The following is a 21,813-nucleotide window of genomic DNA, read 5'->3' on the forward strand; positions in this document are numbered from 1 at the left end:
TCGCAACGCTGCGCCGCAATGCACGTTGCGTGTGTATTATTTAACAATCTAACCTCTCTGACCTGCCTACCACTTTCTTCTGGCAAAATCCGGTGTACTTCACATTAGTTAACGGACGAGCGCGACGACGTTATCATCCGACGAGTAAATATTACGACTGCACGACGGCGCGCATGTGGCGGTTACGCGCGAATTAAATCTGATACTGATACAGAGAAACGGTCGCGACAAGAGAGCAAATTGACACACTCGGCGCGACTGCTGATTTGTCCTCTGTCGGATTATACGAGCGATCATTGATAAATATTTGAACAGCCACGGATTTCTGAGCACGGTGAAAGGAATTTCGCTGATGACTCGTGCAATTTTCTGTGAGCAGTGCCGCGAGAAAGGAGAGCCTCAAGAAGGGAGAGAGAGAGAGAGAGAGAGAGAGAGAGAGAGAGAGAGAGAGAGAGAGAGAGAGAGAGAGAGAGAGAGAGAGAGAGAGAGAGAGAGAGAGAGAGAGAGCGCATTATTTATTACGCAGGATTCTACGATATTGTTTCCTTACGGATTTAAAAAAATAGTACTGACAAAAAATTTTGGTCCTTAAATAAGCGGGAAAAATTTACAATATAATATAAAATATAATCTAAGGTTGCTGCATAAAAAAATATTAGTCGCATACAAGTAACGCAGGAAAAGAGAGTACGCAGAAAAAATAATATTCCACTGCTAAAAAAAAGTGATTACTCAATTTACCTTTCTTCTTTTATATAATGGTTATCTCTTCCGCGAAGAATATTTTCTTAATCGTAATCTTAAAGCGCACAGCTATCACAGATTTTAGAAAAGAAAAAAAAAAAAAGAACATTACGCGCGTACACACATGCTCAAAAGGAAAATTTGATCTGTTTTCAAGAATATTATTATAAAACTTACACTAGGAAATTTTTGTCTTAATTTTATACTCTTGTTTTAATCTGACATCCTCAATTGCAGATTGTTAAACTTGCTCGGAACGTATTTTGAGTAAATCTGTGTCTAGGATGAGCTCACAATTTGCGAATAAATTTATGAGACATTCGAAATAAATAAATAAATACATATATATATATATATATCTCCAACGCAGTATGCATTATATTTCTTATAAGGAAGGAAGCGGGTCTCGCGGACCTCATGAATTTGCGAGTGATTTTGCGCGCACGGGCGAGAGAGAAAGAGAGAGAGAGAGAGAGATTTTATCGCGACCGCATTCTCCGGTAACGTCGGTGCCTCATATCGCGCCGCTTCGTGAACCAGGACCAGGAGAACTCGTTCTGGAGCATCCACCGCGGATAACGACACATCGCGTGTTACGTATCGCGGTGTCGTGCGAATTAATCATAACGCACCGTATTATATAATACACAATCGGCCGATGCACGACGACGTGACTTTGTTGCAATCGCGACACAATCGTCTCTCATTTCGGGGCTCCGGCTCTGCCTCGGAATCCGAAAACGAGAGGTGCGATGCAGCCGCGCGCGCGCGCGCCTTCGCGGTTCGCGAGCGCGCGTTATGTCACGTCTGGCGTTTTCTTTTCCTTCTCTAACGGAGAAAATGCGCGTCTGAGACGCAGCGAAGAAATCGAGAACCGGTGAGCTTCGCGCACCTCAGCTGTCGGCGGACAGCTACGGGGACGCGAGCGGCTTCTCTATTGCCACTCCATTGCAAAAAGAACCCGTGTTGGGATTTATCTATTTATCGCGAGAGCTGATGATTTGATACTCTTATTTTGTAGAATTAAAAAACCTTCAAATCAAATTCACAACTCGCAAGCCTGTTTGGGATTGTGAGATATCTTTCGTCGTTCACAATTCGCAGACCTCGGCCTCTCCGGGATCGTGCGGCAATTCTTTCGTCGAGACTTGAATTTTTTTCACGTTCAAGAACTTTTTCGTCGCGAGCTAAGCTTCTTCACGCTCGGGACAATTTTCTATGTTAGCAGCGGAGTGTTATCACTTTTCTTAAGTGTCTGATTTATGTCCAGATAAGCAGGAAAAATATATTCTGTTACCGTCGTGGGAGAAAATTACCTTAACCGAGCGCGGAAAGGTTCAACTCGCGACGAAAAAATTCCTGAACGTGAAAAAAATTCAAGTCTCGACGAAAGAATTGCCGCACGATCCCGGAGAGGCCGAGGTCTGCGAATTGTGGACGACGAAAGATATCTCAAAGCTTCTAACTGTGCACAATGGGGCTATTAAATTACACTTGAAGCTTCGAGACATTTTATTCTCCGTACGAAATTTCCAAGTGTGAATATTCTTCTAAAAGAATACTCTTCGAAAGGTGCGCTCCCTGAAATTGCTTCTATTAAGAGCCTCGATATTTTGAGTTTCCGAGTAAATTCGAAGACTGGAGGCTTCCGATCAGTCGAATCTTCGGACCTCTCAAATTATCGAAACTTCGAAGCACCTCGGATACATCGAACAACACTACCTCCGACACACACACACACGCACAAGCAATGACGGAAGATTAATAAAGGCGTTTAATCGCTGGACGGATTAAATGTGACAATTTAAATTCAACGGGAAGACAAACATAGTCGCGGCGGTGTAACCCACGAATTGAATTGGACAGCGAGTCGTGTTAGAAAGGCCGGCGGACACGGCTAAGGAACTCGATCTCCTCGTTCCCTCTCGCTTTTGACAGCTATTTAGACAGATTGCAAAGAGCAGCGTAACGATCGCGGGGTCCCTCGCGGTGGTTATTAAATCGGCTTCTTGCCGCAACAGGCCGGCAATATACGTCTTGCTAATCACGACGAGGCGAACGATGTGCAAAGAAGCGCGCAACGCGACTCGCATCGTGAAACGTTGACTCAAGGCTTTCTTTGGAACGGCACATAAGGATGGCCTAACGACTATAAATACGTTCATTAAACGCTCCCACAGTACGTTGCGAACGAGCGGTACGTGAATCGAATTCAAATCGCGCGCTCGAGGTGATTCAAAGGAAGTGAGGAAGGAAGCAGCGAGAGAAATGAGGAAAAGCAAGAAGGACGAGCGACTTCGAGCAGCGATCGATCGCCGACCGATCGGAGGCTCTTTCAGCCGCTGGCAAATAATTCAGGCTTTCAAACGCGCAGCGAAATAATCGCTGGATGCTCCCTGTTCTCTCCTCTCTAACTAGCCCCTACCCCGACGCGACGCGTCCTCATCGATATTTCAATTTAATTTACGAACCCGGGGCGGCGGGGAGCCGGGGCTCGAACCAAATAGAATCCCTGATTAGCCGCTCTAACTAGCCGCGGAGATTGAGAGCACAGCTCAATCGGCGGAGCTCGGATTACGATTACGGCAGGCGGACTTTTTACAACGCGCCATTTTCCGGTAACCGCGGCAAGAAAAACAAAAACCTGGAACGTATCGAGATATCGCGTCGGCCGCGAATAATTCATTCAGCGATACGTCCGTACCGTACTGCGGCGCTTCTTGCTCCAAATATGCTCGACGCGACGCGAGAGAGAGAGAGAGAGAGAGAGAGAGCACAGAGAGTTCCATTATCGTCGTCCTCTCATACCGGAAAGTTACGCGCGCGCGCGAGATGATTAAAGGAGGTAGACATTGTGGAAATCCCGCGAGTCGCGAGTCTTATCGACGCGCGTGTGCGTCTCGTCGGCATCGCGATATTATATTATAATATTACGACGGTAATTAGCGCGGCGCGGAGAAAGAAATTCGCTCGAAGTCGACTGGACTGGGGTTACTTACTGTGACTGTGACGGGGCAGCGCGCGTGTTTTGCGGCGTGTTTGCGATCGATCAACGTTCCTCCGAAAACAGTAACACACACTATCCTCGTGACACTTGGACGAAAGCGAAAGTAGCCTTCTCTCCTCTCTCTCTCTCTCTCTCTCTCGGCCCTCTTCTTCCTGCGCCCAGCGTCTAACAACAGCGAGCTCTCGCCTTCTGCCTCCGAGAACGGTCACGTTGCTGAGCCTTCCCTCAACTTTCGGACGGTCACAGGAGACGACGAAGGAAGTGCGCGGAGTGCACGCGGCAGATCGAAGGACAAGGCGGGCACGGGCGGAATCGCACGCGGCTCTCTCGATCTCGATCTCGATCTCTCGGGCCGAGTCGATCGTGATCGCCTCGATTCAGCCGGCCTAACGTCTCTCGCGCGGGCCCGCGCGGAGGAGCGACGGGGAAAAGCGTGAGGACGGGGAGAGGAGGGAAAACGAAATGCCGACGGGCGATTATCGACCGTGCTGATATCGAAGCGCGGAGCGCACTGCCGTCTCGTGCCAAATCGCGGACTGGTGGACGTTACGCCGGTGCATTGCTTTTAACCGATTCGCCATATTGGTACCCGGGTCCCTTCTACCGCCTCTCTCGTGTCCTCCGCTTCGCGTATACACGCCGGCCGCGCGCGCGACGTCGACCCGTGGTTCACCTGCACGTTCTGACGTCGCGACGTTCTCCGAGTGACGTCAACGCGACGACGACTCGACCGCCGCAAAACCTCTCGAGTCCGGCGCAGGATTCCCGATCCTAAAGTCGCCATATTGTTCACGGCATAATCGAGCTCATAAGCTGTGTCTCGTCGTGTTAATTGTACGTTTCGCAACGTGTAAATTGACCAATCAGTATCACCTGCGGGTAGCAGCGATTTCCGATCAATTCGACTTTATTCCGAGAATCGAGCTCGCCGAGTCGGAAGAGTAAAGAACACGAGGAAAACAGAAATGTTCCCTCGAAGGTGAAATCAAAGTTCTGAGAGGAAACAGCAATAATGAGGCGACTGAGCGCAAATATTTATGCGCATATATTTGTGATGTCTAAAATTATTCAGTTAAAATTCATCTTGTTTCTGCGTCTAGGTAATATAAATATATATATATATATATATATATATATATATATATATATATATATTATCTTCACCTGTGTGTGTGTGTGTGCAGCTTAAATTGAAGGAAATGTTATCCTTGTACAAAATTACCTAAGATGACGGTCGCAGATAATTTTGTTTTTCGCATTACATGCGAATGTGTAAATCAGTGAAAACCTTGTTTCTACGTCGTAGACGTTTTTCGTTAGTGCTGTATTATTTTGAAACTGCGAAATTGGGACTCATTCACAATCAGGACAAAGTGCTAAGAGGAATTTACATGTTTAATCTTCGTCCAGCTAATTTTCAGATCCAAGCACATCACTGCGCATTTATTATTTCGGATCTGTTGTGGAGTTTGTGTTAGCTTATGGAATTAGTGAGCGTACCAGCTGTGTTCCACGAGCACAGCGTGAATCTCTCTCGGGCGTTTGGAGCGATCGGACTCTCCACTGGACGGCGTTCGCCGTCTTCGAGTCTGGTCTGGACAAATTGTCTCGGGCGATTTGGAACGGTGGATCCAATTGCACAGCCAGAACGCAAGCAGCGCGTGAGCGCGCGAAGATTTGCGTCAACGACTGCCCGCAAACATGCCAAACGCTTTCAATCCGCCTCGAATCGTCTTCCGCCGATTTGTGACACCGAAGATGGAGCGAAGCGTTCGGCACCTTTATATGGTAGTTGACGTAAACCTTACGCGCACTTACGTCTGCATATTCCGCGTCCCCATAATTGATTCTTCTCTGCTAAATCGTCGATCGACGTATCGAGTAAGTTCCGAGACGAGACACGTCAGTCTGACGAAGGTTCGTTCGTTCGCTCTTAATATCCGAAATTCAACTTTTGCAAGTCTTGCTTCTCGTGCTTTCCGACGTCTGATACTTTATACTAATCCCGAAATAATCTGTTTTTAATGTCACGAGTCCAATAATCACGAATAAGCTGGAAGTTCTGTCAATATAAAATCCGTTAATTAAAATCCACGCTCCTACATTTAATAGACATCAGACGTTCAGGGTCAACATGTATATTACATAATATATAACTTAAGATTTAACTTATGACATTTATTACATATATTATCACCACTCAAAGTAATTGCAATACTGCATTTTACGATATTCGATAAAGAACAGGTTAGTGCATAATTATTATTATTTATGCATATTTTGTGTATATATTTCTCCAAATCAGACCGAATCAGTGCAAAATTAACTTCAGGATGCATCGAGAGAGAGAGAGAGAAAGAGAGAGAGAGAGAGAGAGAGAGAGAGAGAGAGAAAAAGAATATATCTGAAAAATGAAAAGTGTTTATATTCGGTTGCTCTCTAACGACAAATTTACTTATATCCATATGCATATTTTTTATAATTATTAATAATAATAATTATTAATCGGTATACAATCGATGAAATCGAAGCAAACCGATTAAAACATTATTATATATTGTATATAATCACGTTTTACTCGGTGTTAATTTTATTCGTTTTGGTCAATTACAATCAATCAAACGGTGCTCCACACATTTCGTTATTATTACCGAAGACTGGAAAAACGTCCAATGGAAGAAGGACAGTAGAGAAATCTATTGTGTCGATTAACAAATGAACATTCAATTCATCTTTACTAACTGTGACAATTGCGTTAAGTCTAACTACTCGTGTTTGACACATATCCCCGATATATATCCCCGAAACATTCAGTTGCCAGTAGTTTCGTAGAAATCTTTAGAAGCCTCTTCCTTTTTCGAGACGAGATCGTGCATCAAGATAAAATATCTCTACCGTGGCGATAATGATGTTAAATGTGAAGATCGAGATTCAGACAATGGCAGGATTTAGGATGGGGTCTTGAATTGTGCTTGGTAACCCAAACGAGCTAAATAATCGCTTAGCATCCGCGATATGCAAATGAAGTCGACAACTATTGGTACTAGGCCCAACCTTGGCTGCTCATTCCCAGCGTACGTACGGCAATGCCTCGCCACAAGTATGGGAGGACCATCAATTCGTAAGTAGACGCTTATTTCTGAAACTCCGTTCCACGCAGAGGCGCTATTTCGAGGTCGGACTTTCCGAGCGTTCAAAGCGCGAATATCTTGCGGAAGGTCAGACAAGTTCACTGACACGGAGAGAAGGTTTCGGCGCATACGCCGGCGTGTCCTTGGCAGGACTAGGTGTATCCTCGACCTGGTACTTGCCGTGGTCGCCCGCGCGGGACAGTGAAGAATCGGAGCCGATTAAAACTGGTGGCCATTTGTGACGCCCTTGAGCGCGAGGCTTTCGAATGCCTACGGGGATGGATTTCCTCCTCTTCCTCCTCCTCTACCTTCCGAAAGATCCTCTCCGAGTCCAAAGATCGTTCTCGCAATCGCGTCCGACGGCCACCTTGCCAGACACGCGGGATCAACCGTTATTTTGTGATTTAATGAACGAGCCGCTCGATGATTCAAAGATGCCTCTTTAAAATGCAGCTTTAATGGGACGTGACATCGCGGCGCAGCGAGAGACTAGTCCGATTGAAAGAGAAGCTGAGAAGAAATGTTTCTATTGGATTTTCAAGCCCGCATTAATAATTGTCGCTTAAAAGAGTCGAAAGAAGGAGGTACTTCACGTGATATTCAATCGCAATGACCAACAAGGATCGGAAAACGTCAGGAAAATGCAAGCCGAAAGCGCTGGTTTTGGGGAGAGCTGAGTCTTACATCAATTTCTTTTTTTTTCTTTTCAAGAGAGAAAGAGTGAACATAAAAATTTTTTTCATTAGATCTATCATTAGTGAAAAGAGCATGATTCGTATGCATTGACTTGAATATGTATCTTGCAAAATCGTACATGTGATAATAATTTACTTCAATAACGTTTCACTTAATGACGGCACGACGGTATATATCAAATTGAACTGAAAGTTAACTGGAAGGTTCGTATGTTCCAATTTCGGGCAAAAACGCACGTAACGCCCAAAAATGATTAAAAAAGTGACATGCGTTTTTTCCAAATCATAACCAAATAGCACTGAAAGAGAAGACCTATGCGTTAAATACAGGTAACAAGGTGATTCACTGGACATATTTCGGAAGATTTACACTTACGAATGCTTCTATATCAACAATTTTTTCTATATCAACAATTTTTTGCAGTAACATTTCAATCCAAAATGACCACTTCCGTAAATTTCTGTCTCTGCTCGCTTCACCTTGGACCATCTTTAGCTAAACATCAAAGGCAAGCAAACAAATATCGATTATAATTGTGCGATAATATTTAATATTGTCAAAAAAATGTCAGGAGATGACGTATTTGTTTACACTCGGCATTAACTGAAGGCCTAAACATACGAATTTTCGAATTGACTTTGTGCAACGTATTCCCATTTATTCGTTTGAATAAAAAATTGATGAGATTTAGCTTCAAGACTTGCATTTTTTATTTTTCTTATTTATCTGATTATCCCTCCTCGTGTTTGTTATTGTTGTCACTTGAAATTTGTCTCATGTGAGATATTCAGATTTAAATCGATAGTTGGATTTGAGTTCTTTAATTAAGCCATATAATATACCTGACGCCTCATACGGGTATTTATGACTGCAATTCGACTAAGAAACTCACATTTAATTTTCAACTCGTACCTGAGCATCTCGCTTGAAACAAGTTTCAAATAGCAACTGTTAATACGAGTTTAAAGATTGTTATATACGCGGCATACATTCATCGTGCGACAAATAAAAAAGACCTATCTTTAGAACGAGTGAGCGTTATTATTGCACATAAAACAGGATCATGTTACGCAAATTTATCCATACGTGGCAGAGCGAACGGAGAAAGGAAGTTCATTTTCACATAAAAAGTTGTATGCATGGTTCGTATTTCAAGAAAGTCATTATGTCAATCATATCTCTCTCTCTTTTATCAAACTTACAGCGAAGACAATTGTCTACGCGCAATTAATTCAATTTCGTACGCTTTAGTTAATCAGTTTCTCAAATCTGAATTAGTCAGTTATCTTTAATTAATTAATCTGCGACATTAGTTGATCTTTAATTAGTCAGTTTCTCTCGAATCAACTTCTCATACAAATATTTTTAATAGCCGTACAAGCGATAACGGCAATGCAGCGACGCCTGTGTTCAGCGTAATGCCTATTTTCCTTAACTTTAATTTTGCAAGCGATTTTTATGATTTGAGAAAAATAGCATCGTCGAGATAATGATCGAGGTTGGATAATTGTACGATTACTCTCGGAGGAAATAGTCATATTGCATTGTCGTTTACGTAACGCGTGAACATTGAATACGCTAATCGATTTGATATTTACTGCTGTGCTGTCATTAAGTGGAACGTTACGGAAACGAGATTAGCATATGCTTAATCTTGCAAAACGTCCAAGTCAATATATATGTGTCATATTTTTCCGATCACATTCTAATAATCCACAGAGTAGATTCTAATAATCCCCCATTCTTCCATATAATTTTACGAAATCAGCTTAGTTTATTTACGTGGATCGCCATAGGAAGAAAAATAATTATGGCAAGTTATCAGCAGCACTGATAGCGAAGTATTTTTATTCTATTTCTTTCATCGCATATATTATTAATCCATTTTATTTTAATGCATTTTCCTGACTTTTTCCGATCCTTCATTGCGATTGAATATCACGTGAAGTACCTCCTTCTTTCGACTCTTTTAAGCGACAATTATTAATGCGGGCTTGAAAATCCAATAGAAACATTTCTTCTCAGCTTCTCTGCTTCCTACGTTCTTACTTAACGCAACTTTGCATCAGCAATTTTTACATATGAATGACATGCTCACAGCATAATTTATTAATGAACATGGAAAAACTTTATGGGTATGGGTATGGGATGCAAATAGCATTTTATAATTGTGCGAAACCGTCACTTAACGAGTCACTTGCCAGTTCTCAGGAATTTTATAAATTACGCGCAAAATAAACGCTCGAAAAATAAGAAACGATCGTTCAAGAGTCAACAGCTTATTTTGCCGATCTATTGTTATTAGTGATGATGAATGATTTATAATTATTATTACCAAATGAAATAAAACTATTAACGCACGGTAATGCGTAATGTCGCTTTTAGAAGAACTTCCTGATTACCAATTGGGAATATTCCTGATTACTAATTGGGAATATGATCGAATGACGCGAACGAACAGCTCTAAAATACGCAATGCAAAGAAATTAAGATGAAAAATTTATAAGAAACGCTTATATTTAATTTATAAGAAACGTCTGACGCTTGAAGTTGCTTGCGGGAATAAAATACGAGTGGAAAGATCGATAAAAAGCCGAAGCAACGTAGAGCGTACATTTTGTGTCATTTTGCGATAGCTTTTTAAGATGTACATTGTTAAGCATAGCAGAGCCAAAGTGCGATTAGTTGTAGCGGGTAATATGTATGAGGAACATGAAGAAAATACATCCTGATTCGTATACATAAGGGGATACAAGAAGCGGGAATGGTTGGCACACCTTCTGGATAGCGATGTGAAAAGCGACGTGATCATCAAGGACTTGGACGCGGATTACGAGGATGTGGCTTCTTTGAACGGACTGAATATTTCGCGAATAAATAATAAAATCACGCGAAGCGTTGTGCGTTACAGAATGTATTAAAGACATTCAATTAGTGGCCTGAGAGAGAGAGAAAGAGAGAGAGAGAGAGAGGAGGGAGAGGAGGAGGAGAGAGGAGGAGAGGGAGAGGAGGAGGGAGGAGAGGGAGGGAGGGAGGAGAGGGAGGGAGGGAGGGAGGGAGAGAGAGGGAGAGAGAGGGAGAGAGAGGGAGAGAGAGGGAGAGAGAGGGAGAGAGGGAGAGAGAGGGAGAGAGAGAGGGGGAGAGAGAGAGAGAGAGAGAGAGAGAGAGAGAGAGAATTGCACGACGTTCAATAAATGAACATTACATTCAATGTATAGATATTTCTTCCACGCAACATGCACACAAATGTTACTGCCTGCAGACTTTGTCTTCAACAACGGAACCTTTCCTTCTTACTCAATGTGCGATATATACCTAGATTACATTACCTCACCCGATATCTCGATATCTCGATAAGCAACATTGTTTCAGATTAATTGTTTTAGATAAGATAGGTTGTTTTAGATAATAGATTAGTAAAATGGTAGTCAAACGATGAGCTGTGTTAATAAAAACGCAATTACAGCACAGCTTAGAATACTCTAGGACATTCGAGAAGAGCGCGGGCCCCATGGATTTAAAGGATAAAATACGTGAAAGAATGTGAAACATACTGTTGTTTATATATCTATTGTACTATTGTTTATATATCGAGTGCACTGTGCACTGAGTCACAAAAGTTCATCCGAATCTCAGATTTCAGGTTCGAGGCGAGTTTCCCTTCTGTCGGCACTTCAAGCCACGCGTCTCTATATTCAATTTTATTGAATTTTATTTTATATTATATTCAAATCGCTTCTGCATCTTTCTTGTATTTTCCTCAGAATTCTGTAGAAATATTCTTAAACGTACGCAAGGTCTTCAAGCGTAACGATCCGCACGATTTTATTTGACACTTCCGACACCTTTGACACCCTCGCATTCTTGTACCTTCCGATAAAATAGCCGAGTAGTACTCAGACGTTTTTATTTCGTTCCTGGAAGGACGCTTGCGAAGTTTCTAAACATAAAAGGGAAAAGACTTGAAGGAAGATGATACATTCATCTGGCCGGCCAACTAAATGTACTCCGATTTATATTACAAAGTCGGAGAACATCTGCCTTGAGGAGTGCGAAGTTGCGAAAATGCAAAACACCGAGTCGTTCCCACGATGACAGTCGAAGATGCAACGAGGAGATTTCTAGGAAGGATAAACAACAAGTCAAAGTCGACGATCTCTCCACAAAAATACGTAATGTGAGTCAGCGCGCTATCGTCGTTCCCATGATGACAGTCGAAGGAAGCAACGAGGAAATTTTTAGGAAGGATAAACAGCAACGAAAGTCAAAGTCGACGATCTCTCCACAAAAATACGTAATGTGGATCAGCGCGCTATCGTCGTTCCACTTACGGCCTTGGCCTGTTAAATATCGAGGTACCAACACGAGTCGCTAGCTTAGCCTGAAGAAACGAGAGTACAACTCGATTAACCTTGCACAACCTGGCAAAACGTGCCAAGCACACGCCGTTCTTTTCTACCCCGTCGAGACACAGAAATGTTGTCCGAACGCTTTTAGCAAACGAACCGATCGAAAGTGAGTCGCGATGGGCGAGGACTGGGGGAGATACGCCTGTCCTTCTTTTTCTGAAGAACTTCACACGTGCAGTACGCGACCTCTTCGACTCGTCGCCATTACTGCGTCACTTAACGTTTAATAAATCTAGAATAGAAATATGAAAATGTACCGCATAATTTTGCACTATGATCTACTATATTTAATATGCACTTTATTATGCTGATACGCACGTATATTTTTCACGACCATGGCAATCACACGGTAAAAAACGCGAGAGGAACTTGTAGTCGGATAAGGTGACGCAACGATAAATATCCGTGTAAAAAATAATTAACGCGTAGTAGAACCTGTCGTGTGGACTTTTTCGCTCTCGTACATCATCGTTCTCGTCCTTCGGAGCTGACAGCTAAGAACGTTCAACGCGACCTCAAAATCAGCCGAAGTCACGTCTGATGGTGCGATAATTAAATTCCCGATGAAGGCGTCGGCCACAGTTCGAATTTACCCACAAGGCAAACAACAAGCAAAAAACAAGAAGGGGAAGAACGTGCGCGCGCGGGCTGCATTGGTGTACGTTGCGTAGGAAGAGAGCACGTTGCATTCGTCATAATTCGTTCCTGGTCTCAAGGTTTCCCGGCTCTTTCGGAATTTTCGTAAATATTTCACGTACGCGAGTCGAGTCGAGTCGAGTCGAAACGCGCGTCCGCGACGTGATCCGCGTGCGAAGATCGTCGCACAATTCCGAACGTCGTAAAAACGGACACACTCCGCCGGGTCTAATCGCCGCATAGAGAATTTCTGGAAATCAGCTAGGCGAGATGTGGCCCAAAATCTCTAGGCAGATTCGACTCGGAAGCTTCAGTCGGACGTTTCAAATACGCGACTCCGAGTGTGAAAGTCCCGAGTTATCTCCGCATTTTCTCTGGTCATTTACTGCTATCTTACTGATGGCTGATCTGCGATAATTCCTTTATCATTTTACATGAGAATTTTAATTGCTTGACATTTTGATTCGGCTGAATACGATCGATATAAAAATGGGATTCCCTGTGTGATATCACAAAAGCCGACCGACGTCGCCGATTGAAAATAACGTGATTCCCCGGGGAAGACTCATGTTTGAGATGAGAAAGGAATTCGTAATTTTACGAGAAATTTCGTAGTATTGAGCAGAACGCTGTGTCTGGGAATTGTCAGAGGAACTTTTATGTGAATTGTAAAATGAAGGTCGAAGGAGAACGCCACACTCGCGGTACTCGCGCAGAGATACGTGATATCTATCTCCTTTTTCCGAGGAACTTCCTGCGAAACTGGTGCACATTGCAGCAACAATTTGGAATGAAGCAACAAATGTACACCAGTTCTACAGGAAGTTCTTTGAAAAAGATCAGACCCGCTATTCGCGTCGCGACGACGATTTGACGCGCGAGGGATCTTCTGTTGTTCGATGAGACGACCGGCGCACTTTTTCCCCGCGTAGCTCGAGAAAAAGTGCTTGCTCTTCTCCAGTGACTTCCGAAGAAACCGAGAATCGAAAAGCGTCACTGATCGTTTTCTGTGTGTGAGACAAGCTTCAGGTAACGCGGTACAAGAAACGACAGCGTGTGACAGACGAAGATTGGCCTGTCGCGAATGGTGTATCGAGTTTTCAGAACTTGAACCGGACGGCGACCGGTTCTCGCGCCGTTTGGTACTTTTTGCCGATCGAAAAAACAAGCGCGATAGCAAAGCACCGCAGATAAACTTCTGACATTTCGTGCTCGCCGGTCTGCATCGTTCGTTCGTCCGATTGTCCCGTGAATGACCGGACAACACGGTAGGAATGCCGTTGCATATTCAAGCGTTCGCGGCGAAATTTATCCTGTCGTGAATCCCCGGCCAGGAATGGTCATTTTTTCTGCGGGGGGAGGGGGGGGGATAAATAAAAAGTACGAAATCAGCGGTCAGACGGGAAACTTTTTTCTCTTCCTTTAGTTTTTCTTTGGCTAAAAAGGCTCCTCCACTCCGTGCAGGACCTCCCACTGCGGGGGGAGGGGGGAGAGGTTGTTCCTTTCTCAGCGGTGGAGATCGAGCGCGAGGATACGGGGAGGCGCTCTCGGAGCGCTTTTTGGCACCCAACCTCGCGATTTATGAGCGTTAACGCGCACGGCGGACAACCCTTTCTCGTTCCATTTGCGGGACAATGCAGTCCCGCGTAAAAGTGAGAAATCTCGCGATACAGGATTGTCAACGCGGTTGCAACATTGTGACGTCAACGAGCATTACCTCATTCGCGACGCTCGATGGTATGTCGCCTCGACGAGTTGCTCAGTGAACGTTCAAGGTATTCACTTTAAGACTCGCGCACCGCAAAGACAGAGAGAGAGAGAGAGAGAGAGAGAGAGAGAGAGAGAGAGAGAGGAAGGGAGAGAAAGAGATGTGCAACACGTACGATGCCCCATTTTCCATCGGCCGCTTCCACCATATCCATTGATAGATCGGCGGCAAAAAAGCGCGGCTCCTTCGTTCTCAACCTTTAAAAGCAAAGCACTCGCGTGCGTGACACGCGCTCTTAAGAAGAAAATGCAACCGAGGCTCGATCGTCCGCGGCGAAGCGAACGTTAAGGACAGATGCACGTGCAACGCGGCGGCGAAGCTCTCGCGAATGTGTGCGCAAACATGCGCGCACACAGAAAGGAGGATCAATATCAAAAGTCGAGTAGTCCGCGAGACGGATGATCCACGTCGTTAGCGTGACCTTATGTTTAAGGATCGATTTTGACACAGCCCAGTCACCGTGCAAATATTTGCCAGCCCATTACCTCACGCTCTTGCCAAAGTTCAAGAGGAGTTTTACGTTAATTCAACACGAAGGATCTGTGCGTGTATCTGGCGAAACGACCGCCGGAGGTGTCTCCGCTACGAGGGTAGTCCCAGAAGTACCTGACCTGACCTGTATAGATAGCGGTTGTTGTTTGAAAAGAATGACTATGGTAGAAAGCACCAAGCTTATAAAGCTGAAATTTGAAGTTTGACGACGCTACGTTGCTCAGTATTTGTTTGGCAGCCATCAATAGTGAACGCTCTCAGTGAATTTGTAAACATGGAAAAAATTGGTCATCGTTATGTGATACAATACTTTCATTTGAAAGGCCTCAGCCCAAGCAATATCAAAGCGGAGCTAGATTCTACTCTGGGGGAGTCTGCTCCTTCGTTCACAACAGTAAAATATTGGGTGGCAGAGTTTAAACGAGGCCGAGACGAACGTCGCAGTGGTCGACCAAATGAGGTGGTGACCACGCCAGAAATGGCGAAGAAAATCCACAAAATCGTATTGGATGACCGTCGACTGAAAGTGCGCGAGTTAGCAGACATGGTAGGCATTTCAAAAAGTGCTGTACATCGCATATTGACTGAAAATTTGGACATGAGAAGCTGTGCGCAAGATGGAACAAAAACAGCGCCGTCAGGATGTTTCAATCGAGTGTTTGGCGAAGTTTCGCAGCAATAAAGCCGAGTTTTTGCGTCGATTCATAACCATGGATGAAACATGGGTCCATCACTTCACACCTGAGACGAAGGAACAGTCCAAACAATGGACCAAGGTGGCTTGATGGCTATTTTGAGGAGCTCGACGATTTCCACTGTAAACAGGATATCGAAGCTATTGAACATCGCTGGGAAAAGTGTATTGAGCTAAAAGGAGACCATGTAGCGAAATAAAGATATTTTTTCCCAAATTTTTTGTGTTTTCCTTGTTAAGTCAGGTACTTCTGGGACTACCCTCGTACCTCGATGCGCGTCCTCTGAGCGTGCTGAACGAGAGAGACCTCGCGTGGTTGCGGCGCCCGCGAGCCGGAGGATGGTGTCGATGTGCAAGTGCGGCCGGATACCGCGAAGTACGAAACAATTGGTGCGGGATATCAGAGCGAGAAACGTAAAAGGGAGCGAAGGCGCGCCGCGTGGCGAGTTTATCGTGATGACGATGTAAATTTATACACCGGCGGGACAGGAAATCACGATTGCGTCAAAGTGACGTGAGAAAGTGGCAAGGAAAATTCATGCTTCGTGATTTGCGCATTTCTTCGCCAATTCACGTCACTTCGGCGCAGTCGTGATTTTCCCAAGTCTCCATCTGGATCGATCATGGTCGTCCGGATCCGTCTGGTGACGGAAGTACGTAACAGTTCGTGCGACCGAGTGGGGACTGGACGACAAATCGGTAACGAGAAATCAAATCTGTCACCGCAGAGGCGAGATCGATGAGATGAACAAAAAAGGCAATAATTGGAAGTAGAATCGCAGCGTGAAAAACTATCACTGGCGTAAAAAAGACGTAAGATTAAGAATCATCTTCGCAACAGACTGTTATAAATTACTAAATATTGAAAAAATTACTACAAGCACGTATAATGTTATCCGGTATCGTTCTTTATTTATGGGAGTAATAAATCGCGGCAGAATTTCGCAGAAATATCGCTGTATCCTCGCGACTAAAATCAGAAGCCTAAAAATGTGCAAAAGGTCTGCGCAAGGATCTGTGTATATGCGTGATTAAGTTATCGCTAAAAAATTAAGAAAAACGGAACAGTATATTCACGTAAGATCTATAACATACGAGAAACACGCGGAACAGAACAGCATGATCGTGTTAGAGAAAGAGAGCGCGTACGTGCGCCTGCTGCTTATTTAAACGTTATTATTTATTTAACGTTAGGGCAGTCGGTTCTACATTATCGACACTTTGGGAGCTGAAAGCTCGCTTAAGATAGCCGGAAACAACTGATCCATCAAAAATCCCTTCTGCCCCTCCGACCAAGTTTTCGTCTGACCGCCGCCCACATAAAGACGACTCAAAGATGTCCAAAAATCTCCCCCAGCTTCTCTAGGCGTCTTAGGCCCAGTTGCACCAACATTATTTTGGTTTTAAGTGATACTTAAACATAAGTCTATCTTTATCTTTCTTACTAAATAAATAAAGACAGAGATATATTTAAGTCTCACTTAAAACCAAAACAATATTGGTGCAACTGGGCCTTAAAGACTTTTATAGATCTGTCCCTCGTTGCTGAAGTTCCCGGTCTATACTTTGGAGGGAAAACTCAAAAGAAAACAGGCCTCCTCCTCGTCGGAGGAGACTACTGCGGCAGATAGCGCGGTTAGTCGAGCAAGCAACAGGCGACACAAACGATCTGGAGATACGCGTGCTCTTGACAAGCAGGCAAAAGAGAATTCAGTCACACCGACGCGGCGGTTCCCCTTCCGTGTAGAAACCAACGGAGCCGGCGAGCTCCGTTAGCTCCGAGCCTCGCGAGCTCGGCGAGTCTCGACGAGCGCGCCGCAGGAAAATCACATTTCGGAGATCGCGTTCCCGCCGCGCCGCGCCCCGCCCTGCCACCCACCCCGCCCCCTACGCCCAGCGCGGGCCTCGCCTAATTACGTCACTGTGTTAGATCAGCAGCTGCGGCCTGCGATCGCACGACGGCGGCGCACGATCGCGCGCTCCTCGCCGCCGCGTTTCATCGCGCCGCGATCAGCTGACATCGCCGCCGTCACGTTCTCTCACCTGTTGCGCGTCGGCGTCGGCGTCTCCGTCTCGCTCGCTTGCTCGCTCCGTAGCCGGCCTGCTCTCCGGTACAGCTTCCTTCCACGGTGTTTCCCTTCGGCGATGTCCGACCACCGGCGCCGCGCCCGCAAGCCTTGCCGCTCGACACTCTTTCTCTCTCTCTCTCGCGCGCGCGCGTCCCGGCGTCACTCCTGTTCTCTTTCTCTTTCTCTTTCTCTCTCTCTCTCTCGCTCTCTCGCTCTCGCTCCTCTCCCTTCCTCGGCACACACACAAACCCTCTCGGCGAGCAGATCCGCGGGATCCGGTTAAAAATACACCGAGCCGGGCGCGGCGGCGTGTTCACTCGTTAGCTCGAGGCACGAGGGACGTCTTGCGAGGGATCGACTCACCAAACGTGCGCGCGCTCCTCCGCGGCCGCCCGACCGCGCCAGGGACGGAGCTAGGAAACAGCGGGGACCGTTGAGATAAAAGTTATAATGGAACGATACGCAAGGCGGATTGGTTGCGCGAGAATTTGATGGGGCATCGCAACATTCCGGGGTTTTATAAAAGTCAGGACTGAAGTGAAACGCGAAAGAGGAGCAGGAGATCGTGAAAATAACGAGACACCCTGCGTCTATATGTGGAAGCGTTCGCTTTGCTTGAATCCTCAGTCTCACGGCTTAGTCCTTCCATTCACGACCGCTTGTAGCTTGTAGCTTCGTTACGTCACGGTGACGGTACAAATCCTGGCCTCCGGTAAAACGTAGTGACGTTTCCTCGTCGATTCGACGTAACGTCCGCTTGGCACACTGATCTGGTTTCATTCTGCCGTTTATTTGAAATTCAAATGACGGGGAAAACTGTCGCGTGAGCACGAGCACATTGTGACATCTGAGGTGCGGACGATGAGCATCGTCGAGACAGACTGTCGGTAATGATTTTTTGCCGAAATCCATAAAGTTTCCCAAAGATCAAGAAAATTTTTAGAAAATCACTTGCTAATTCCACATAAATTCCGCACACATTTTATAACAAATTAGAAAATTGCCATCGTATGACAAACGCACCGACGAGGTGATGTTAAAGACTATCAGTCCTGGATGAATTTTCGTATTAGCGAAAGGGGCCCCTCGGGGCCCGGAGGTAATTCAAGAGAGCATAACAGCAGAGAGAAGAATGAGAGCGGCCACCGGCCGTATTTCGGGGGATACGGCTAGGCGCATTTTAGATACGCCATCTGACCAAAATGCGCCTAAACTACGTCCGCTAGGCGCACTTTCACGGTGATAAAAGTAAAATGCGCCTAGGTTCGTGTCCGTACTACTTCCATGCAATGGATAGTAGATTAGAAAAAGACAGACGACAGACAATCGTTCCGTCTTTGTCTCACTACTGAGCGGCACGCGGCAGTAAACACGAGGCGAGGTAGCAGCGATCTTATCGCTAAGCGAACATCTCTCCGCTTTTCTTTCATCTTTCACGCTCCAGAGACATCAAAAGACGCGGTAGCGTCTCGTGTCAAGGGAACGTGCGAAGCGAGGAATTATTTTTCACGCACGCGAGGTAGCACATGGGAGACTAGACAAGCGTCGACATATTATCTGTTTCTTTCCCGCTCGTCTAGTTTATTGACTGCGTGAGCCGCGAGATTTTTCTCGCTACTCCTATACCTCGCTCTTTCTCTCTCTCTCTCGTTCGTTCTTTCTCTCTCGCGCACTTGCTCGCTCTTCCTCTCTTCTCGTGTTCTTACGGCTTGGTTAAATATATTAATTACATGACAATATATATATATAAATAAATGACACATATATAGTGTATATGTATATAAAGAATATTTAGCATTAATGCACAAATAAAGAAGAGAGAATTATAATGAGACGAAAAGTTAATAGAAATCCACTCTTAGCCAATATATACATCTTTTAAAAATGATTTGTTATTAAAGTATATGACAGAATAATTTATTTATGCTAATAAATTTAAATTAAAAATTAAATGAAATGTTTTTATGAATGAATTATTTGTTTTGTAAAAGATATTCCATTGTTACATTTTTCTTTTCGTAGCAAAAATAAATTTAGTCTAGTAAAAGAAGAAATTAGTTTTATTATCATATTTCAATTACGACTTTATTATTTAATTTTACGAATAGATAACATGCATATTGTTGCTCAACGGAAACCGCGAGAAAATGGTGATCTCCGTCAAAAAATAAATGCAAACTTTTTAATTATATAATAATCTTTTTACGTAAGTGTTTGTTTTTATAGTATAACCTGTTGAATTTTATTAATTATTAATTCAGCATGTTATAGTATAAAAAATATATTTTAATATAAAAATTAATGTAATATTAATTGTTTGCATTTGCAAGAAATATGGATAGAACAGGATAGGTTGCAATGATACATAGGAAGAAAAAAGATAGATGGATAAATAGATAGATAGATAGATATAGAGATAGATATAGATGGATAAATAGATAGATAGATAGATGGATAGATAGATAAATAGATAGATGGATAGATAGATATAGAGAAATAGATAGATAGATAGTTAGATAGTATAGAAAAAAGGATAAATAGAAATATAATTATCATTATTATTATTAATGTTTTCAGTTTCAAGAGAACATTCGCTTAAACGTAAGTCTTACTTAGGTCCAGTTACGAGTGTTAACACTCGTAAAGTCAGCCGAGTTTTAAACATCTCGTAGAAACAAGTGCTTCAACTCATCAATATAAATGTAAAGGAAAGTAACCGAAACAGCCAAAAACCTCCTACAGAAAGGAAGAGATTTGAGCATAAATTCATATTCAGTAGCTTCGAGACATTAAGTCAATTAGACATTCCATGTTAATGTAAGTTGCATATTAAATAATATCTCGATCCAATCTGAGAGCAGAATTCACGACAAAATCTCGTGAATGCGAAACAATACTTTTAAATACGACATTTTATACAGGACTAATATTTAATAAGAGCGCGACTAAATTCGCATAGGATGAAATTCCATTCTTTAACGCTCCATGACCTTTAATTATTCTCTGAAAACGGCGTCACAACAACTTACACTCTGTACAATTAGTTGCTAACACATTTTCTAATCGTATACATTCCTCTTTAATTAACATAAAGCTAACAAATGTTCGATGCTTCGACAGAGTAATTTTCTTTATTTTCAGTAATCAATAAATAGAGTGCATCAATGTCGCGTACAGTTGAAAGGCCTCCTCGCATTCCCCTCGTCGTTCCGAAACCTTCGAGAAAACAAGAGACGCTCAAAGGCAAGTCTCTCTTGCTTCAACCGCCGCCGAGGCCCGCAATGTTTACATCGCGCCGATTGTGTTGATCGGCTCGCGAGCGACGACACTTTTTGCCCTTCGTATTATAATACTCGCGCACCTCATGTATTCGACCTCATTCCATCAGCAGCAGCCGTGCGCGACGCTCTCGTCACTTCCGTCTCGTGTAATTAAAAGAAATATATCTCGTCGGTCCTCGAGATACTCAATCGGCATCGCGTCGGCATCTCATTCATTAACTGCACGGTCGAATCGCGAGTATCAGCATTAGAAGCGTGAGCGAGTGAAATCCGGAAGACTTCAGCAGTCGAGAAGCAGAACGCCGGCAGCGATACGTCACGTTTCCAGGTATGTGGAATCATTTATTACGCGGGAGGTCTCCGATAACGAGAGCGTACGTTTGACGAATTTTCCGGGAATAAGAAGTCGGAATTTCGCGCTCGGCATTCACAATCCGTCATCATCCGACTAGTAATCATCACTTTATGAATTTGCAATTATTCTCGTCAATCTCTGTCTGTCTGTCTATTTATTGCGTTGTTGTATACAAAAGATATTGATCCAGACAGAGACGGATAACGGTCCATGAACGTGGATCTCGAATTCATCATGTTCTCAATCAAACATTCTGAATCATTCCCAATTCCTGTGTGAGAATATTGGTCTTGTGTAGAATATTCAACGTCATATCGCTTCTTAGACTGCAACCTTTTTTGTTTTCGGTCAGCGCTTCTTTCAAGTTTGTTTACTCTTGTTACAGGATCTGAATTTAAATGTCCATCCGTAAAAGAATATTTTCGAGAGCACACAACTGTTGTATCCGCTTCTTATTGTCATTTTCTTTCGTCAGCTCTTTCAAGAGCTCCTATCTAGACATTCAATGTCAATAAAGAAAAAAAATCGTAG

At 43.9% G+C, this 21,813-nt stretch overlaps 1 protein-coding gene across 4 annotated transcripts in view; it reads right to left on the bottom strand.

Moving 5' to 3' along the window:
- The window catches only part of LOC105180979 (elongation of very long chain fatty acids protein AAEL008004), a 56,306-nt gene extending 38,292 nt beyond the window's left edge, over positions 1 to 18,014 (bottom strand). The window contains exon 1 of one of the 4 annotated variants that reach the window (XM_011137397.3): positions 3,744 to 4,411. The gene's annotated coding sequence lies outside the window, so the exon portion shown is untranslated. Of the gene's footprint in view, positions 1 to 3,743; positions 4,412 to 17,620 lie in introns of those variants that run through there. The other 3 variants (XM_011137396.3, XM_011137393.3, XM_025300045.1) reach the window with 3 other exon arrangements.
- Between the last annotated feature and the right edge of the window lie 3,799 nt (positions 18,015 to 21,813).

Source organism: Harpegnathos saltator, unplaced genomic scaffold (assembly GCF_003227715.2).
Source record: "Harpegnathos saltator strain DR-91 unplaced genomic scaffold, Hsal_v8.6 scaffold32, whole genome shotgun sequence".
Classification (NCBI taxonomy): Eukaryota; Metazoa; Arthropoda; class Insecta; order Hymenoptera; family Formicidae; genus Harpegnathos; species Harpegnathos saltator.